This window comes from Colletes latitarsis, chromosome 1 (assembly GCF_051014445.1).
Source record: "Colletes latitarsis isolate SP2378_abdomen chromosome 1, iyColLati1, whole genome shotgun sequence".
Lineage (NCBI taxonomy): Eukaryota > Metazoa > Arthropoda > Insecta > Hymenoptera > Colletidae > Colletes > Colletes latitarsis.
Window position 1 is genome coordinate 38,153,256 of NC_135134.1, and position 23,064 is coordinate 38,176,319.

At 35.7% G+C, this 23,064-nt stretch overlaps 1 protein-coding gene across 1 annotated transcript in view; it reads right to left on the minus strand.

The window, feature by feature from the left end:
• LOC143343903 (uncharacterized) overlaps window positions 1-23,064 on the minus strand; it is a 223,287-nt gene that overhangs the window by 2,639 nt on the left and 197,584 nt on the right. The window lies entirely within an intron of this gene.

Here is a 23,064-nt window from a genome sequence, read left to right on the forward strand (position 1 = left end):
AACTCAGTCAATTTTCATCTGATTTATTTAAAATTTTGTACGGTGGTTCTTAATACTATTTTCTTCAGTTGTACGTACGGAATTTTCGATTGAATAATTAGTTTCGATGTGGTGTTAAAAGAAATATTGATTTTGTCACAGTTTTTTGAGATTTTTCCTACAAAGTTCCACCATTTTATAATAAATTATTTTTAAAAATTCGTACGTGCAACTGAAGTTACTCTGTCGTACAGTTTAAGAAAATTGCATGATTGCTTGTCAGTTCTCACCACAGACGAGGTATACGAGTAAATTACATTCAATGTATTTGTTCCGCTCATTTTTCCGGAGTCCAGAGCTTCATTAATACGCATTGTTTGAATTTTGAATCATTAAAATCCTTCAATCCGTCCAGAAGTTATGATTTTTTAAACATATGCATGAAATTCTGGAGAAACATTTCTGGCCACACGGTATATTTTCAGTAAAGAATTTTTTTTCTCGAAAATGGTTAGGATTTCGGGGGTATGTTTATTGACCAAAAATGATTGTAATTGACCCCTGCAATCAAAACTAATTTTTTCAGAATGATTTGAAACTTGTCAATTTCGCCGAAAAAGGCACCTACCCCCTGTCAATTTTTGTTAAAAATTCGTTTTTGATTTTTAATAATTTTGTTTGACGCCCTATAGAAAAGTTGTTTAATACTTTTTTGTAGGTGCCCATGAGTTCTACTTCCCTCCAAAATTTCATTGAAATATATTCACTATTATAGGAGTTATGGCTGTTTGAAAATTAGACCATTTCTATTGGGTTTTTCTCACTTTACGGGGCCAGGGAACAACTTTTTCAATATTATTACAATTTCTATATATGCTTCACTAAAATACGCGTTGTTTGCATTTTGAAAAATTAAAATCCTCCAATCCGTTCAGGAGTTATGACATTTTAAAGATTCGTATGAAATTTCAAGGCAACAATTCTAGCCACACATTATGTTTTTGGTAAAGAATTTTTTTCTCGAAAATGCGTAGGAATTCGGGGGTATGTCTATTCACCAAAAATGATTGTAATTGAGCCCCGCAACCAAAAATAATTTTTTCAGAACCATTTGAAATTTTTTAATTTAATTTTTTAATAACTTTTTAACGAAGCGTCAATCAAGAAATTGATATTCTCGATTTTCGTTTTATTTTAGCCTCTAGAATTTCCCATTAAAATTTTTCCTAAGAGTGGCCGAACGAACGTGTAGTATTACTGATTCGTATACTGTTTATATTATCTATACCTCTCTATTAGTTTCGTAATTAGGTATTACATGTTCCCTAATATTAAAGAAACCAGAAAAAACCTACTTCGTAAATAGAAGTAACACAATGTAATGAACAACATTTGGTAAAAATAAATGGAGAGAAAACAAGTTTCTTTTCATTTATAGTGGATTACCATAGTGTTTGAATACAAGTGGAAAGGATGTCGAAGATTTACGGACGATTTATCGCCTGAAAAATGGCAGGTAACTCCGTAGCGGCAGGTATGTATCGGATTACCGTTTCCAAAAGGGAAAAAGAGGGGCTCATTCCGCAAATCAATAATACTTTGAACGCTAAAAAGGATGAATCTGTTGTTTTAAAGTGTAACAAGAGCTCTTTGGATTGTGCGCAGACGATAAACTGGTATTAAAGTGGGTGTTAAAGTAAAACAACAAATAAGTAAACTGTTGAAACTTGTTCTTTCCTGATAAGATGGACTACGGACCCTGGTCATTAAACGTTTATTCCAAGGAAAAATGTTTACAATTTCTGAATAGTTTCCAAATGGAATTTACATGATACTTTCGATCGAACATTTACATCCAGAAGATCCCAGGCGCTTTCAAAGCCACATTTACATAAAAGAAACTCCATAACGCCGTCAAACAAGCAACTTTATAAAAAGCCCGAAAACGAGTGGAACGCGTTCGAAATCACGCGTCATTCGGCGTAATGAAAGGATATCTCGAGAAAATTCCGAGAAGCTACCAAGGATTCAGCGATCGTTATCAATTCTGCGCACCTATTATTCGTCATTATCACGTTGTAATTGCACGGCTGAGCCCGTTGGCCGGCGAGGCAGAGCAGCGTCTGTCTCCCCGTTTAACACGCAATTTCGTTTCGCTGGGAGGCACGCGAAACGGGGCTAACGTGCCGCGGCGAAATATTAACGACACTTCCCCGATGGAAGCTCCGAGCATTAAGCATAACGCGAAACCAGCCCCGGCCCGACCGCCGGAGCCTGCAACACCGAAGATTATGCTTTCGCTAGCGTTGCGTCGCGCCGCGCTATGATTTCGCTGTCCGCTTTATGGTAACTCGTTTCTAGACGAACGGAAGCGGCCGCGGTCTTCATCGGCTCTAATTACAGCGTTTAAACGCTTCCACTGGACGCTGAAAAATACCCCGACGAACGCGAAAAACGCGAAGCGTAAAAGATACGCGGCGAAATGAAAAAACCGCCTTTACGACGCCGAAACCTGAACCCCGTAGCTTTTCATGCGTCTGGAATGAAAAACTTGAACGGCGTTTTCTTATTCTTCGACCGAATTGTCACTTATTTTTCAAATGAATATCGAAACGACGAGTCTTATTGATTATTAAAAAGAAAAGAGCGTATGCGGGCCTCAGGAACACCCAGAAGGCGTGTCGTGGGCTCAGAGTGCTAATAGAGGGACAGCAAACAGCTGGGAACGCCGAGGTTTATGCGTAAACGACTTCGACGTTACTTGAAAAATAAATTAAAGTTTTGAACGATATTATTTTAAATCGAAGGTACTCCCGTGAACCGGACCAAGATTTAATTAGGTACAGAACGTACGTTTACGGCGTTAATGTAGTATTAGCATTCATTAGGATGCGACGTTCGCAGAATTTACATTAATCGACGATGTTTACTACGAGAATGCGGACACAATTATAGGAAATTCGGTCGGTAACTCTTTGAGCCAGTGATTGCATTACCGGTAAATCGGTCTGTCGGTAATTCTAAAAAAATAGATTTAAAGACTTACCGGCAATTCGTCTCTTTTTCACCAACAATCAAATGGGTTACATTTAGCAATAGAGTTCGAATATGTATTTTATATTTTCCATATACAATTAAAACATGGGACAAAAAATTAGTTGCCCGATTTATTGCACAATGTACGCGTGTAATTAAAATTTAACGTAAAGTGAAATATTTTATATTTCTTTAATCGAAAATTGATGGAACCAGTAGTTTTAATACCGAACGTAATTTCGAAACGAAAACGAAAAGCAAAAGTAGAGAAAGAAGAAGCGTTTCCGTAAACTCTTCCACGGATGTGAATGATCTTCCAAGAAGCAAAATTTCCGCCATTATAAAAATCCCCATCGAGTTGGAAACGTTGCAGTTCTTAGACGATGCAAATTTGTGTGAAACAGGTTTACACAAGGCGTGTAATTAGAAAAAAGGATACATGCGAGATAGGTAATCTTCCGGAACAAGATGTGATTATAGCGAGTTTAGAAATATTGTGGATCAGTTACTGACAAACGATCAGAATCTTCAATTATAAGCACTTGTGGTGGTCAAACCTTCTTTCGTCTGTCGAACTTCTAAGGAAATGTTACTTTAAATTAGCAGTTCTCAAACATAGAACATTGTTTAGTTTATATACTTCGTATTTAGATATACAGGGTGTTCCACATCTTTCCGTACATACGTCAGCAGTATGTTCTACAAGCAAAAATAAAACTAAAATGTAATATAACAAAAAATCCATAAATGTTTTTGTTGAATATTTATTTTTTAAGTAAATACAACAGAGTTTCGACCTAAGTATGTATTTAATTAATGTACTTTTCCGTGTCTACGGAAAAATGTGAAGCACCCTTTATCTGTATTATAAATTTTATTATTGTTTTAACACTTTGACTGCCACGTCACCCATATATGGACGACAGGGTTTTCCACTATGAAACTAGAAAAATTAATTCTCAAGTTGAGATGTCGAGGGGAAAAATTTGGATAGCATTTGCGAATTTTAGCAAACTTACAAAAATAAATACCGAAGCAAATTTTAAGTTATGCAGAAAATTGCACGGTTTTCGTTGTGGAAGGAATGAGATCAATTACGTGTAACCCAATGTTGTTATTTTGGATAATAATGAAATATATATTTAATATATAGGTAACATTAATTTTCTGCTGTACACAACTCTCACAAGACAATGGAACCGACGCGTAGATCACCTCGCGTGGCAGTGCTGCCAACATTAAGCCTACTTTGCACTAAATTCACTCACCAGACATACAATTAATAAAAATAACCCTACATTCGTCTGGCAATTAATGTGTTAAGAAGAAATGCTATGTGTTCAAAATTGTAAGGGACTGTAGACTTCTGCACACATATTACTTAAAAAAATTTTCATAGCTAAATAGAATTTCATTTCAACATCTACATACACATTTACAAAACTTAAACAGAAAATTAAGTAATAAGTGACGACGAAGAATATTAATTTTGATTAGCTAGATTCGCGTTTGGCTCCAGAGTGCTAGCGAAACATAGAAACACCGGATAATCCGAAAGATCAAAGTTGACATTTTGACGGTCAGTGGGTAAACAGATTCCTTTGTCGTCGAGTGTGAGTTTCGTCGGTGCCGGCGGAGTTAACAAGGACCACATGTCGCGGCGTATCTTGGCCGGTTCACAAAGACAGCGGGAAAAGCGTTGATTTCGATAATTTCGTCCGCACATTCTTCATTGAAGCTGTCGACGGCAAGACGGATCGACCGTGCAGTCCCTCGTTTCGTCGTGCTCGTAAATTTTCCAGCAAAAACACAAAGGTTTGTTTAGGCTCCGCATTTGATGCATTACTGGCCGTTTTTCCCGCGCTCGACGGTGGATCCAATAGGCCCCGAACGATCGCGACGCAGCATGTGCCGTTCAATGAAACGCATTTTTCGCGGTATTCCGTGTTTATCGAGCTATAAAGAGCTCCTGCGCGAAACTGCCCCCGCGATCGAGTAGAAATAGTTTTACGATCGATCGAAATTCGGGATTGTTAACTCGAACCTCCGTTTCACGAATGTAACTTTATTTTCTGCAAAATTATTTCTTGGTTACTTATGGGCTCGAGTCGAATTAGTCTCTGAGTAGTAACTGAGTATATTTGTTTAAAATGTTTAACGAAGTTGCGAGTTTCTGAACAATTTTTAACAATGCCATGTTTCGATGTTAGTCACGAAGAGAAAAATCGACAGTTTTTAAATGAATCCCGAAGACTATAAAAGTGAAAATGTAATTGTTGAATATTTATTTGCTAAATAAATACAACAGAGTTTCGACCTGAGTACGTATTTAATTAATGTAGTTTTACAAAACGAAAATGCTGTTCTTAGCTTGACGGTTTTTTGCTAACTGAGCTTGAGGCTCGGAAAAAAAGAAACGAGACTCTCAGGAAGTGCAATAAACGAGTGTCCTCCTCAGGTAATACTGACCTATGCAAGGGAGGAGACTGCACCAATGGATACAAATTTTCATTAAAAAAACATGCATGAAATGCTTATTCTCAGCAATTATATTTTATGATAGATAAATATAAATTTCTTTTAGATATTTCAGGGTATTTTCTATATGTTTCTATGCCATTAAGGCTATAGGCGATGTTATCTTGTATTTTTGTCTTTGGACGATGTATCTTCTACATTCATATAGTAGATGGTTGGTCGTTATGATTTTGTTGCTTAGGTTACAGGTTGGTGGTTCAGTTTTTTTCATTAGGTACTCGTGTGTGAATTTATAGTGTCCTGTTCGTATATGGAATATTGTGCAATAAACGAGTGTCCTCCTCAGGTAGTACTAAACTTTGCAAGGGAGGAGACTGCACCAATGAATACAAATTTTCATTAAAAAAACATGCATGAAATGCTTATTCTCAACAATTATATTTTATGATAGATAAATATAAATTTCTTTTAGATATTTCAGGATATTTTCTATATGTTTCTATGTCATTAAGGCTATAGGCGTTGTTATCTTATATGTTTGTCTTTGGACGATGTATCTTCTACATTCATATAGTAGATGGTTGGTCGTTATGATTTTGTTGCCTAGGTTACAGGTTGGTGATTCGATTTTTTTCATTAGATACTCGTGTATGAGTTTATAGTGTCCTGTTCGTATATGGAATATTGTGCAATAAACGAGTGTCCTCCTCAGATAGTACTGACCTTTGCAAGGGAGGGGACTGCACTAATGGATACAAATTTTCATTAAAAAAACATGCATGCAATGCTTATTCTCAACAGAAATAGAATAACTCCACTGCTTTTACTTTATGTAGGACAAAGTCATTAAAGACTTTATTTCATAACAGTGGAACGAGAGTTGTAGTCCCTTTAGCGCAGAAGATATCGCGTTGGACTTCTAGTCCAAAGGTCGCGGGTTCGATCCTTGCATGGAATATTGATACGTATTTCTCTCGAAAACATTTAATTAAATTCGATATGCGAGTTCTTTAAAAGAGTTTTCCGTCTTCTTCGATAAAAATAATTTAATACCAGACCAAAGGAAAAATGCCACACTTGTGGAAATTCCTTGATCGAGAATTATCGATACAAATTGGAGGGAAATTCCCTGTTATTCAAAACGGGGAAAAGTTCTGAAAGAATTAGAGATATTCCTTGAATAAAATCGGGTTTTAAGGCCTAATAATTCCGTGCATTCGAGCGAAAGAGAAAATACGTTTCTGCCAAAAGGTGCATAAATAGTGGATGACTATTCCTGTCCACGCCCTCTAAGAATCCCGCAAATATATCTGGCGAGATAAATTGCATTATTCGGGGGTCAATGCTATCGTTTCTGCAATCACGCTACGCATATGCTGCTCAATGAAATTGCTCTTTCGTGGTAGCTCACATTTATCGCCGCCATAAACGAGGATCCGCCAGACACCCCAGGATTTCTTTCCACCGGCACGGGAATTAACGAGGCAACGAATCGGTTGTAAATCACGCGGGAAGATGTGTTCAAAAAGTTCGCGCAGATGTTTTCTTAACGACCAATTTTTCCGCTATGAAAATAGCAAAGAAAACAAGCGCGACAAACGGTTTACCCAAAGTGGAATACCCCAAAAAAATGAAAAATGAAAATCGAATCAACCCTTCCGACGAACCCTGGATTTTTGGCAAGTTTCTTCATCTCGAATCGTAAAACGAATTGTACGGTGTTAACATGTATACAGAGTGTTTGGCCGCCCCTGGAAAAAATTTTAATGGGAGATTCTAGAGACCAAAATAAGATAAAAGTCAAGAATATCAATTGATTGAGGCTTCGTTAAAAAGTTATTAACGTTTAAAGTTCCGCCTGTAGAACGGTAATCTGTGAATAGTTGTGTGCGCGTGATAGTAAACGTTAATAACTTTTAAACGAAGCCTCAATCAACAAATCGGTATTCTTGATTTTCGTCTTATTTTGGCCTCTAAAATCTCCCATTAAAATTTTTCCCACATGTTTGTGCCGAGTTTTGTACTACAACTTAAAGCAATATTTTAAATATGTAACAGAATTTTATGAAAAACAGTAAACCTCTTCTCATTGGACACCTCTCTCTCTTTCCTTTGACAAAGCTATTGTATCGTTGCTACAAAATTTGTTTGATTTTTTATTAAAATGTAGTTCAACGCTTTTTATTAAACCATTAACATTTTCAAATTGTTTGCCCAGTAATAAATCTGGAGACTGTTGTATTTGATTTCTTATAAGGTTCGGTTTTCTTATATGCTAACAAAAATATTCATGCAATCAAGCTCAAGTACGATCAAGAAAATTTCGTCTCGTGAGCTTGTGTGGAACTTCGAGCTTTGATACAATATCTATTTGTTTCAAATTTGTACGAATCGTTAATGTTTAAAATTTTAGAAACCCTCTGAACTGAGAAATTTTGTTTGTTTTCTATTAAATTATACATTTTAGCCTCGTCAAGTTCAGAATATCGAACGGCACGAATTTATGGGACGACATAATACTTTGACAAATGGTTTATCAGTATTTTGAGGTGGAATGAGAAGAATTCGGTTTAAAAAAAATCATAGTTGGCTCGTATAAATCGTTTGTATAAAAGAATTTTCTATGCAGTGGTTAAATTGAGACTTGCAATGGTAGAATTAGGTTTATCATGTACAGGAAATAATTGACTTTGAAATATCATATTAATACGAAGAAACGAACGAGTTGTTGAGATTATGTTAAGTACAATATTTAGACGATGCGTGTGTGTAATTTACGTGCTTCTATGCTCAAGTGTGATAAATCTGGAGTGCAGTAAAATACATCTACGTCAAACTGTGCCAAATACGAGGTGATGTATCGTAAAGTTGCAGGTAGTACCGTTACACAACGATCAACGATTGATGGAGTTTTGAATGGTGCATCGATAAATCAATCTTCGATCGCTTATAGTATCTGTTACACAAGGTGAGTTAGTAACAACTGCTACCTGAAATATCTCAATATTTGTTACGTATATGGCACACATTGATGATACTAGTTTTCTTACAGGAGGACGTGCGGAGGACATACGAAGGTCATTAACGTTTCTTTAAATGAAATCTTACATTTTTCTATTGCTATTTATGTCAAAATATCATTAGTTATTTTAATTTTATACAACATTAACAAAGGAGTCGTGATTTTCTAACTGCATTAAAATTAAAATATCTCCTAAATTAACGATTTTTTAATATAAATAGGTTGATAGTTTATTATAAGTACTAGTTTTCTTGTAGGAGGACATACGAAGGTCATTAACGTTTCCTTAATTAATTTTAATTTTATATAACATTAACAAAGGAATCATGATTCTGTAACTACATTAAAATTAAAATATTTCCTAAATTAATGATTTTTTAATATAAATAGGTTGACACTTTTTTATAAGGACTATCACGGCGCTATTAAAAGTATATGGTTTCGTTTAAAGAAACGTCAATGACCTTAACATATCCTCTAGACGTTCACCTACAAGGAAATTATAGATATTTAATCTAAATCTAGAAAAAACTTAAAAAGTTACTAACGTTTAAAGTTCCGCCCGTACTGAATTTTTTTCTAGAAAGTGGGTAGGATTTCGAAGGTAGGTCTATTCACCAAAAATTATTGTAATTGACCCCCGCAAACGAAAATAATTTTTCCAGAATGATTTGAAACTTTTTAATTTCGCCGAGAAAATTTAGGCACTTACCCCCTGTCGATTTTTCTTAAAAATTTGTTTGACGCTCTACCGAAAAGTTGTCTAATACTTTTTTGTAGGTACCCATGGGCTCTGCTTCAGAAAAAGGTTTCATTGAAATATGTTCACTATTATGGGAGTTATGGCTGCTTGAAAATTGAACCATTTTTATGGGGTTTTTCTCATTTTGCGGGGTCGAGGACCAACTTTTCGAATATTTTCACGATTTATACATATTCTACACTAAAATGCGCGTAGTTTGCTTTTTTAAACATTAAAATCGTCCCATCCGTTCAGAAGTTATGACGATTTAAAGGTACGCACGAAATTTCAGGGGAATCATCTCTTCTGGTCAGACATTGTATTTTTGGTAAAGAATTTTTTTCTCGTAAGTGCATAGGATTTCGGGATATGTCTTTTCACCAAAAATGCTTGTAATTGACCCCTGTAACTAAATATAATTTTTCTAGTATGATTTGAAATCTTTTAATTTAATTTTTTAATAACTTTTTAATGAAGCCTCAGTCAAGAAATTGATATTTTAGATTTTCGTTTTATTTTGGCCTCTAGAATCTCCCATTAAAATTTTTCTCAGGAGTGGCCGAACGCCTTGTATATTAAGATCAATACATTTTTACATTCACGAGGTATTCTTAAAACAAATCTATTCATTTTCGTGGCCATTTCTTGTACGATGAAATTTAAATAAAATTAAATAATGTACGTTTGAAAAATTATTTACATCCTACGTCAAGGGGTTAATCTAAATCTAGATGGCAATGTATGGTGATTCACCCTGTATAGATGGAAAATACGAAGAGAAAATTCTAACTTATTTTAAAATAAAGCACACTACCGTAGTAAACAGATAACGAAAGAAAGTTAATTCGTAGCAAGAATTATTCCATTCTCGATAGACCACCCTGTATAATAGGATCAGTGCTCGAAATATTGAACCGATCGGCGGTGGACGCGAAAAATAGAGCCAAAGGAACGTTGCAAAGAACGTACCGAAGAAAACCGTTAGAAAGTCGGAATACATGAATAATAATCGTATTCTTTGATCGGCGTAACGTTTTTTAGCGGATTCCGTGGATACCTGGGGCAAAATTTCAGATGCTGGGTTAGGCAATCGGCGAAGGACAAACCGCGTAAACGGTCAATCTTTGCTCAGGCGCTTCCACCGGGGGCAAAAAGAAGAAGAAGGTGCTTTGACAGCCGATCCTTTACAAGTAATTCCAGTGACTTAAAAGCGGGACACGAGTATGCAATTGCGTTGAGTACATACGCGTACGCTAGGCGAAGTTAAAGAGCCGATCACGTAACTTCGTAACGAGCCTTTTCCTCTGGCACACGAGGCGCATTTCGCGTTTAAGTGGTAACTACAGAAATCAAATCGCACGTTTACATGTATTTATAGGTATCAACAAACTCGTAAGATTTTAAAGCGACAGTAATTACTGTTATCGGAACAAATGATTATTTCACAAAACGCGTCCCTCCCTTCGGGCAACGGAAAGAAATCAACGGCACAAATAGTGCCGCCATTCTGTTTTTATTCCGCTTTTCACGCGGCGCTACTTCTCCTTTTTCAACCTCGTCATTTTTCACTTACTTATCAATTACTTCATGCGCCATTGTCGATGGCAGCGTGCATTAAAATTCTATTTTTATCGATAGCGTAGAATAATTAACATAAATAATTTACAGATTAATCAAAATAATACTTCATTTATTGTGGTACGTTTGATAAAGAATTTAAAGAAATATTTTCTTTTTTATTCGAGCAATGGAAACAATTGTGAAAATCTCTGAATGGCTTCAAAGTGTTTGGGTTATTATAGATTAATCAAAATAGTACTAATATTATACAAGTAAACTTTATTTATTGTGGTACGTTTGATAAAGAATTTAAAGATATATTTTCGTTTTTATTCGAGCAATGGAAACAATTGTGAAAATCTCTGAATGGCTTCAAAGTGTTTGGGTTATTACAGATTAATCAAAATACTACTATTATTATACAAGTAAACTTTATTTATTGTGGTACGTTTGATAAAGTATTTAAAGAAATATTTTCGTTTTTATTCGAGTAATGCAAACAATTGTGAAGGGATAAAAGTAATTTCTTGCGTTCCTTCAAAGTTTCAAAATTTGTGAAAATCTCTGAATAGCTTCTAAGTGTTTGGTACTTTGAAGGTTTTGAAAAATAGAAAGGCAAAAACTTAACTCGTAAAAAGTAAACGATATATCGTTCGAATTGCTTGCTGTATCCGTCATAAATCAATTTATCTGTTATGCGATAAATTTCCAACCTGGGAATGCAAACAAACACGCGACGTACTAACCCAGATAGCTCGCGCCAGAATTTTCCAAGAACCGAGCAAAATCGATAATTTATCGAAAGTCATGAAAGTTTCAAGTATTATAAAAGTCTTCGAATGCAACGAAAGCGTCTTTAAACGTTTCCAATATTTTTAACGCGTGGAATATCCGGCAACTTTTAAATAACTTGAGATTTTTGAAAGTTTTTAAAGGTTTGGAAAGTCGGGAAGTTGGAAAACGATATATCACTCAAACTACTTTCCATAACTGTCATAAATTAATTTATCTGCTATTCGATTTTCCAACCGGTAACGCGTAATAACACACGACTTTCCAACCCAGATACCTCGAGGACCAGACTTTGCGTGCCAGAGTTCTCCAGCAACTATGTAAAGCCGATAATTTATTAAAGGTCGTCAAAGTTTTATATATTACGAATGTTTCTAAACTCTTGAAATGCCTCTTTAAATATCTCGAAGATGTTTGACGATGTTTGAAGATGTTTGAAGGTGTTTGAAGTTGTTTGAAGATATTTGAAGTTGTCTGTGAAGAGCAAACGAACCTTTTTATATACGTAAAACAATAAAGTTACTTGAATTCAATCCGGAATAAAACGCTTCACATTTTCCAGCCTGAATCGTAACGATTCAATTTTTTTCATAAGAAGATTCATTTGCGTTTTTATTAATCCTTTGCACCATAATTGTGTTCCTAGTTTATTCTCGACCAACTCTGATTTAATTTTTGTGGTTTTGATATCACATGTCATTATATTAACAAAACGATTGTTCAGAAAAAATGTATAATATAAAAATACGAATATTTGGTTTATTGTTATTTATATGTTTTTAAAGTATGGTACTTTTTAAAATAATCTCCTACATGTGAAAATGGCTATCCTCAATATCGCTATAACCGTTATTTTCTTCTTCCATTTTGATGTCTAAAAATTTCAAAAAATAACCCCATCAAATGTGCACAACCTTGACGGACGAGAATAAGCTCAATACTAACAATAATTGAATTGCACATATAACTGATTTTATCAAACAACTGGGATGTTCATAGACATATTGATAGACAATATATTCATAGACAGTTTTGTACGCAATTCAGTGCGATTGCATTTGATAAGTAATACAAATGTTATTATGCTGAGAAGTGTTATGATACAAGACTTTTATGTACATACACATAATGTCAAAGCATTTTTTAAGTAAAACTGCTTTCCACTAATTTGTTTCATTAACTACATGAAGTGTCACGCCAGAGATGACTTGAGAGTTTTAGGGAAAAATAGTTTGGTCACGACAGAGGTGACTTCATAGTGCAAAGGATTAATACACGCTACAAACGTCAGATTTCTTGTCTTTCAAATAATCCGTAAACTTTTTTACCAGACGAAGCATTTTCATCCGTTGCACGATTTCCACTGTGACTCACCGTGTCGTTACGGCTGCTTGACGCGGTTGTCGTAAATCAATTTATCTGTTATTCGATTTTCCGAACCGGTAACGGGTAAAAACACGCGACGTTCCAACCTAGATACCACGTGGACCAGACATTCGTGACAGAATTCTGCAAGGAATTCCGCGAGGGGGAAAGAATCGACGCCCGTTAAGAAATGGAGCATGTAAAACTGATAATCTCGCCCGTGAGACAGGCACGTTACGTTTGCCACACGGTTGTTCGCGCCATGAACGAGACGACAGATAATTTATTGGCGGTCACGCAGGATCACGCGGATGAAACGGTGACGCAATTGCGCATGGACATTCGTTGCTCGCTGAATATGGGGTAGGAACCAGTTGACTTTGACCCCGCGTGAACCGTCGAACGCGGTGCATATTTCCTGTGTGTGCGCGACGAATACACGTGCAACAACGTCCACGAACGTATCATACGTTTCGTGCCTCGGACGACGGCTGACCGTTTATGTCCAGTGATTAAGCCCCGTCTCGTTCCGGAATCTGTTACATTAATCCGTTGACGTTTACATTTCGATGTCGGTTCGTTTGTTCATTACAGAGGAAAACAAAATTCTAGGCTCTTTCACGTAGAACTAGGTCACTGGGAACTGTAAAAAGTTCGCCATTTTGTAGAAACGTAAGTTGCGGAATCTGCTACATTAATCCGTAGACGTTTACATTTCGATGTCGGTTCGTTTGCTCGTTAGAAAGAAAAACAAAATTCTACGCTCTTTTACGTAGAACTAGGTCACCGGGAACTGTAAAAGTTCGCCATTTTGTAGAAACGTAAGTTGCGGAAACTGTTACATTAATTCGTTGACGTTTACATTTCGATGTCAGTTCGTTTGTTTGTTACAGAGGAAAACAAAATTCTACGCTCTCTCGTATAGAACTAGGTCACCGGGGAACTGTAAAAAGTTCGCTATTTTGTAGAAACGATCGATCGAGAAGAAAATCATTCCAGCCTTTTTTTATCGTATTCCCTACCTATGGTACAAAGGTTGTTAACGCTTACCGACCGGTAGCCTATTAATCGACTGTCATGAAAATAAAGAATGTACATTTAATTACCCTAAAATAATAGAAAGTAAACAGTGTAGTAAGCACTTACACTTTGATTTAACGTTTCTATAAATGTAAGGAAAAGCGCAAATATTCCCGAGCAATGATCTAGGGTCAACCGCTACCGGTCGTTAAAAAGTTAAGTAAGGTTTCTAACAACGTCATTGCCTGATAAATGGGGTTGCAAACAAATTTTAATCTCGAGTGTTTAGTTTGTGGCGACACCTTCTGCACTCGCCAACAGAGGGATACGCTCTCTCACAAGTTCTCGATCGTCCATCTATTCCTATGCAGGGTGTTCGGCCACCCCTGGGAAAAATTTTAATGGGGGATTCTAGAGGCCAAAATAAGACGAAAATCAAGAATACTAATTTGTTGATGAAGGCCTCGTTAAAGTTTCAACCGTACTGAATTTTTTTCTAGAAAATGCGCAAGATTTCGGGGGTATGTCTATTCACCAAAAAGTATTGTAATTGACCCCCGCAACCGAAAATAATTTTTCCAAAACGATTTGAAATTTTTTTTTTTTGTCGAAAAATTTCACACCTCCTAGAATTTTTTTCTAGAAAGTGGGTAGGGATTCGAGGGTATGTGTATTCACCAAAAATGATTGTAATTGACCCCTGCAACCAAAAATAATTTTTTTAGAACGATTTAAAACTTTTTTTTTTCGTCGAAATATTTAGGCACCCTCTACCCCCTTCGATTTTTCTTAAAAATACGTTTTTCATTTTTAGTAATTTTATTTGACGCACTACAGAAAAGTTGTCTAATACTTTTTTGTAGGTATCCATGAGCACTATTTCAGAAAAAAGTTTCATTAAAATATATTCACTATAGTAGGAGATATGGACGTTTGAAAATTGGACCATTTTTATGGGGTTTTTCTCATTTTGCGGGGTCAAGGACCAACTTTTCGAATATTTTTACGATTTGTGCATATTCTACACTAAAATGCGCGTAGTTTGCTTTTTTAAACATTAAAATCGTCAAATCCGTTCAGAAGTTATGATGTTTTAAAGATTTGCATGAGATTTCAGGGAAGCATTTCTGACCTCACATTAAATTTTCGGTAAGGAATTTTTTCCTCGAAACTGGGTAGGATTTCGAGGGTATGTGTAATGACTAAAAATGATTGTACTTGACCCCTGCAACCGAAAATAATTTTTTTAGAACGATTTGAAATTTTTTAAATTTGTCGAAAAATTTCTCACCTTCTCGAAGTTTGTTCTAGAAAGTGGGTAGGATTTCGGGGGTATGTCTATTCACCAAAAATGATTGTAATTGACCCCCGCAACCGAAAATAATTTTTTCAGAATTAATTAAAAATTTTTTTTTTCGTCGAAAAATTTAGGCACCTACTCCGTGTCGATTTTTCTTAAAAATTCCTTTTTCATTTTTAGTAATTTTGTTTGACGCCCTACAGAAAAGTTATCTAATACTTTTTTGTTGGTACCCATGAGCTCTACTTCAGAAAAAAGTTTCATTAAAATATATTAACAATTGCAGGAGTTATGGCTGTTTGAAAATTTGACCATTTTTATGGGGTTTTTCTCATTTTGCGGGGTCAAGGAACAACTTTTCAAATATTTTTATAATTGCTACATATTCTCCATCAAAATACGCGTAGTTTGCTTTTTTAAACATTAAAATCGTCCAATCCGTTCAGAAGTTATGACGTTTTAAAGATTCGCATGAAAATTCGGGCAGACATTCTGGCCAGAAGTTATATTTTCGGTAAGGAATTTTTTTCTCGAAACTGAGTAGGATTTCGGGGGTATGTCTGTTGACCAAAAATGCTTGCAATTGACCCCTGCAACTAAAAATAATTTTTCCAAGACGATTCGAAAGTCTTTTTTTTCACCCAAAACTTTCAGCACTTACTCGAATTTTTTTCTGGAAAGTGGGTAGGATTTCGGGGGTATATATAATTACCAAAAATTATTGTAATTGACCCCCGCAACTGAAAATAATTTTTCCAGAACGATTTGAAATTTTTATATTTAATTGTTAATAACTTTTTAACGATGCCTTCATCAACAAATTGGTATTCTTGATTTTCGTCTTATTTTGGCCTCTAGAATCCTCTGTTAAAATTTTTCCCAGGGGTGGCCGAACACCCTGTATATACACTCCTCGACTGGTCATTAAATGTTACAGTGCTTAAGAGAGTATTGCTGTCTAGGCTGTCATATCTTCGGCCTTTTTTTGTGTTTTTTTTTTTTAACGATAGGTAGGTTGTTTTGTACTGACATTTCGCAGATGTATTTATTCGTCTTATAGGTATGTACAATATTTTTTTCATAAAAAAATATTAAAAATTGCGAGAGTTATAGCTTCTTGTTTAAAAAAACGCATTTAAATTGGCTTACATGATATTTCAAGATCTAACAGATCGATCGACTTCAAATTTAGAGAGAATATTCAGCAGACACGCTTTTGTAGCTGGAACTAGAGATTTAAACAAATATTGAGTTTTACTATTTTTTTCGATACGCTAAAGACAAACGAACGATTAACAAATAGAAATTCGAAACTTGAAGCGTCGCCATTTCTTTATTCATCAGGATTTTGACTTTTCCCTGGTTCCTGCTATAACTACAACCTTCCTTACGAAGATACTTTAACCCCCTCTGTTTCAAATTATCTGAAATCCTGGAAGCCATTGGAGCACCTTTTTCAAAAGAGCCATTAAATAAGAAATTACAATTCCCACGATTTTTAATATTTTTCCATGAAAAAAATATTGTACATGCTTAGAAGATGAATAAATATATCTATAAAGTCTCAGTACAAAACAGCCTACCTATCATTAAAAAAAAATCACAAAAAGGGCCGTGAAATTGATAGTCTAGACAGCAGTACCTCCTTAAGGCAGGGCTTGGTACAGTTCAGTTTTCCGTATGGGTTCAAAAATAATACAGCCAATTAAAGTATACAATAATAATATAGAAATAAAACAATCAGTCAAATATTCAGGTGTAACAATGGACTCAAAGCTGACATTTAGACTATACATAAAGGCAATAATTAAAAAAGGCTATGCGTTCTGTAAAAAAACCTATACTCAATGTTAGTACAAAATTCAAAGTTAAGCTGCTATAACAAAAAGGCTGGCACATAAAGTGTTAATCAGACTTATATTATTATACGCAGCACCAGCATGGAGAAGCGCAGCAGCTAGCAATCTACCAATTCAAAGATTCCAAAATAAGTGCCTTAGGTTAATTTTAATATTCTATTTTCAGATGCATCGCAGGTGTCTGCATTTCGAGCACAAGTTTCATCAATGATGACGACACCTGAAGTTGCAGAATTCTTGCAACAGAATCCCAGTCGAAATACTGTTTCCAGAACGACCATTTATCAAACATGCTCTCGACGCATAAACGTTATTATGCTTTCTCGTAGTCATCGCTCGATAAATTCCAGTTTTGAAACGCGAAATATTTTCTGGGGATGCCCCTATATTTGTCTCAGATCCGTTTGTAGCTTTGACGATGTATTTCAACACTGATAACACTTGTGTTTGTAGGTGTTTCGAAGAATAATAAAACAAGTAGGTTCGAAGGTCAGACGACAGATCCTGCCAGGGGTCACGTTTTATAGGAAATGGTTCGTTCAGACACTGTCTGGCTACTAAAATGTGGCAGTGCACTATCGTTCATTAACCAGGCGCAACGTGTAGCGTCAAGTGGGGACTTCTTCCTCGAGAGATACCAACGAGTTATTAGGCATTGTATACAGTTTAATGGATTCCGTTATGCCAGCTCAATTTGTCATCAAGAATTACCGTGGTACAACACGGTTATAACTCAAGAGCAAGATCATATCATACGGGACCATTCCTGACCGATGGGGCATCATTACTCTTAATCACAAATTTTCCAAGTCACTTTCGGAGCGTCTCAAAGCTGAGACTGGAAATCTTTAATCAGGCCGCATGTTCGTATATAAACTTACGTCGCTTCTTTTTGTGTCCCGCATACACTGTTGAAATCTGTACACGTTGCACGAACAAGATATCCGTGTTTATTTAATGTAAGACAAGACGCGAGGTTACGAGGGACATCGCTTAAGTGATATACTTCGATTTTAATGAAACTCTGTGTACAAAGTAAAATGACGTCCATGCTTTTTGGGGAACAAAAGTAAAGTTCATAGTACTACATTGGTTTGGCAACTAAGTAATTGCGGGTTTTCGTAATAAAATAAAAGACAATTTTTTCATGGAACGAAATAACTTTATTTAGTATTGTATTGTCCATTTTTAACAATGACCTTTTGCCATCCTTTAGACAATAATTCCATGTTCATAAAAGTTCTGGTTTTTATTGGCAAAATACTAAACCAAGTGTGATTTTATATAATCATCATTATTGAAATTTTTACCATTCAGGAAGATTTGCAAAGAACGAAACAAATGATAATCTGACAACAATATGGGTTTGACGTTTCGAATACATACACATACGTAACAATTCAACTAAAGTCATCTATCAGTGAAATCCGCAGTTACATAGTTGCCAAATCAATAATTTTATCGTGATTTATAGCTGTTAAAATATTATTTAATATTCAATTTTGTCAAAATGAGAATCGGTCGGTAATCGTTGCCATTCAAAAGCCGATTAATCAATTAACGGTCGATAACGAAACGTCGATTAATCGGCTAGCGGTCGATAACCGTCGGCAATAAAAAATCGAGTAATCGGCTGGACGGTCGGTAAAGTGTCAACGTTCTCGTCATTATCCACGGTGTAATGACGAATGTGTGGTAATTTGTAGTTCGGTAACGAGCGTTGTAGGAAAAATATTAATCGAGTGTCACGGGGCGTAAATCTCCCGTAAAGGGAATGGATGATGGACGCTCTGTTCCATCGATGCCCTGGGCACCAAATTTTCTAATGGATGCCTCGCTTGTTAGCGTTTCCCGCCGACACCATCGCGTCTTACCGTAGTTACATAATGGATACGCGAACTATGGCGCCAGGAGTGAACGATCCCTCTTGTTATTTTCATCGTACGCGTGGAACATAAGCGTTTCCGCGTCGCGACGCTCGCCTGCAGGTGCATTTACCGGGATATCGTCATTCACAGCGAACTTATCGTAAATAATGGTCTCGTTAGAAAGAAACTACTTAAAGGAGGGCGTAATTCCGCGTTGCCACCAGCGTCAAGGACCGCCCCTGCACGCTGTTTTACACCTAGGTGAGAAAACTTTACGACCTAGCCGCTCGTTGCCCGCGGATAAGAGATTTATTATTACCATAAGTTTGTCCACGATGTGTACCGCGTTACAACCACGGCTCCAGTTCGTCGCCTAGGTTATCTCGGTCACCAGACGTGCACAATATTTAGACTAGAAACATCCAACAGTTTAATTATAATTTCATACACAATGCAAGAAAAGGTCTCCTTTGTTAGGTTTTACATTCACACAATCAGTTACATTTAGATTCTCCATTGGTGTTATAAAATAATTCTTTCAAAGCACTGTGATTTCATCGTGATTTATAATTGTTAAAATATTATTTAATATTCATTTTGTGAAAATGAAAATTGGTCAAGAACTGTTGCCAATATTTAGACTAGAAACATTCAACGGTTTAATTATAATTTCATGCACAGTGCAAGAAAAGGTCTCCTTTGTTAGGTTTTACATTCACACAATCAGTTACATTTAGATTCTCTATTGGTGTTATAAAATAATTCTTTCAAAGCACTGTGATTTTATCGTGATTTATAATTTTAATACATCATTTAATATTCATTTTGTCAAACTGAAAATCGGTCGATAACTGTTGCCATTCGAAAGTCGATTAATTGGCTAGCAGTCGGTAACTGTTGGCAACAAAAGGTCGATTAAACAGCCAGCGGTCGATAACACCCGAAAGTCGATTAATCGGATAACTGTAGATGAAGTGTTGAGCAATAAATTGCTAATAAATAATATTTGCCACCCGTCGAATTGACGAGTTCCGTAAATCTAGCGTTAACCAACACAATTCTGAAGCAGTAAATTACGACGTAAACTTCCAGGAAATGATCGTGGAAACAGGGATAAACTGACAATGTTGATGAAAACTGTCACTGGCACTATCCTCGAAGTTGGTAAATTTTTCCTGCTGATTTACAGCAGACCCGTTTACGCGATAGGCACACGTTGAACGATATATCGGCGCGTATAAACTTTCCATACTTCGAATTGTTAATTTATTGACTCGTTAACACTTGCTTTCGAATCATGGTAGTAACTTTTATCGAATATCTTGCTAGAATTTCGAAATTCGAGCGTATCGTACGAAATAACGTACCGTTTATACCTTTCGATGTCACCTGCTATTGAACAAGTAACATTTTTAGCGTTTCTTCAAACAGTTTATATGCACACTGGTCGTATAGAGATGCGAATTTAACGCGCCATTCGTCGCTGTTATTCCATCGTTAACGGCGTTTAGACGTTTACGATTACCGTGATTTCTGGTCAATCCAATTTTAGTGTGCATTCGAGTCCTGGATCTGGCATACCAGACGTGCAAATAACGATAGTACCGATTATGATGTTTCTGTCCACCGGCAAGAAAATCGGTGGGAACGACCAGTCGAAAGAGCTCCAAAGAGTTTATGCAGCTTGCTCGTACGTTCAATGGCGGATTCGAGGGATTTCTGGAGTTCAGGCGTTGTTATTTGCGAGCAGCATTCGACTTGTTGTGTCTGGTCGTACTTTATTGGGTTTGCTCGTTGCTAATTTAGTAAAAAATGCGACTGGTAGCAAACAGAACAAGGAAACACGAACTTGAACTTGTTCGTTGCTCCCTTTTTTCTTTTCGAATTAGTCTTGAATGCGTCTCGAAAAAGAATCCGCGACTTCAGGCGTCCATAGTGGTTGCAAAGTTTATTGGAAAAATTCGTATTTAGGTGTTTGCGTATTTTTAGTAGACTTTCTCACGAGTCGCTGGCTTTCTAGTGGATTTGAATAATTATAAACTGTGGCGTGTTTATAACGGATCGCAAAATAGATAACTGTTTAGGTTGTTCGGTCGATAGTACTTTCACGTTAATAAAATGATATTATTCAACCGTTTAAATTCTACTTTTACTTATTCTCGCGTCTGAGATATACAGTCTTCCGGTAAATATAGCGTTAACGACACTACGAATAGGTGTAGTATTGCAGAGTTATTAAGAACCTTAATGGACGCGTAGTGGATTAGCTAGCGGGTGATTTAGTGCTCTGCGGATTCGTGAGCACCAGCGGTATTATTAATTATAAATTTTAACCTCTAACTACATTCATCATAAAAGCAAATAGTCACTGTCCGAACATTGAATATTTCTCGAACGTGCTCGTCGAGACCTATAATTTGCGATACGCGATTCAGAGTGAAATATATGTTTCTACTTCTGATCATTGGTACGTGACATAACTTTTCCCTCTGTCGATAATATCAAAAGATAATTTCATATCGATCTCATACCAGACAAATTCTATAGAGTCAAGTATAATCAAAACTATATTTCTTCCTATAATTGGCCATTTATATCATATGTGATTTCTCGAACGATGATTTAGTCTTTAGAAACTTTCAGTATACTATAATTAGATTGCGGATATGTATGCATTTATGGACAATTTTAATTCTCTAGAAACTATAGAATGCACTTAATATGCAGAGATATAAGAAATATTTAAAATAAGATATCCATTATTATATTTGAGGGTTGAAACAACCCTCTACAAAGCTCCCATTTCATTAATTCTATTAATAAAACTATGAATTTGTATAAAGATCCAGAGTCTAATTATAACGTATGAGAGAAATTTGAATCGCTAGAATGTCACCTAAAATGTTACTGTCCTAATTAATCTCACAAATATCAAACTTGATCATTTGGTCGATTATCTGCAGAAAGTGGATCTTTCTTAAACCTGCAATTTTGTGACGAGATCCATACATTAAAATAGTAAATTTGATAAACGACCAATGTCTACATTTACTATTTTATATATTGTCTACAAAACTGAAGATTCCAAGCTGCCTTTTATACAAAATCCTAACAAAAGTCCTGCAAATTTTTGAAGTTCAGTAAAGTTGTGAAAAACTATCAGATATAACGTTTGAGAGAAGTTTGAACCGCTAGAATGTTTCAGCTGTTACCTAACGTCTTCTATCTAGTCTCAGAAATAGCAAATTTCGTAGGGCCACGTGACCAACTGGTCAGTTATTCCAATTTCCAACAGATGAAGTCTGATCTTTTCTTGAGAAGTAACTGTAACGTAATATCATGTGCAAACCTCTAACAATGTCTTCTTCATTTGAAATTAAACACGGACCCCAAAATTGCATACGTGCCCGACAATTTTGCGGACTCCATTCGTTCTATTCTAGTCCCTCCGAGTCGGCGATTTCTACACGCGTCTGTGACTCTAATAATTGAATAGTCCATCGTTGTCTTCGTCTCTTCTTTCTGTCTTTAGCCTCTCATTCGATTCTCCGTACGTTCTCAAAGGTAATTTAAGTAGAACGAAATGTGTTACCCTTGTCCTTTTGTTGTTAACTGTATCAATTTCAAAAATATAAATAACCCTTTTTTTCAATTTCTTCCGTCAATTGATGTAGTCTGTAAATTACTTGAAAGACAAATTGAAAATATTTACTACTTGTTGCTCCTGATACGTGTTTTTGGTTTACTTAAAATATGTCTTGGATGGTAATTTACTTGGCCTATTTTATTCTCAAGATAGTGCAAAATTCGAAATCCATATTCTTAACTTGGAAATATTCAAGTAAGAATGTAATTGTTTTTTGTAAAATTTAACTATCATACTTATTTTGAAATATGTACAATTGAGAAAAATTGTAAAATTATCTTAAAATATGCCCAATTGAGAAAATAGTAAAATTATTTAAAAGTATGTACAATTGAGAAAACAGTAAAATTATTTTGAAATATACACAGTTGAGAAAATATATAAAATTATTTAAAAA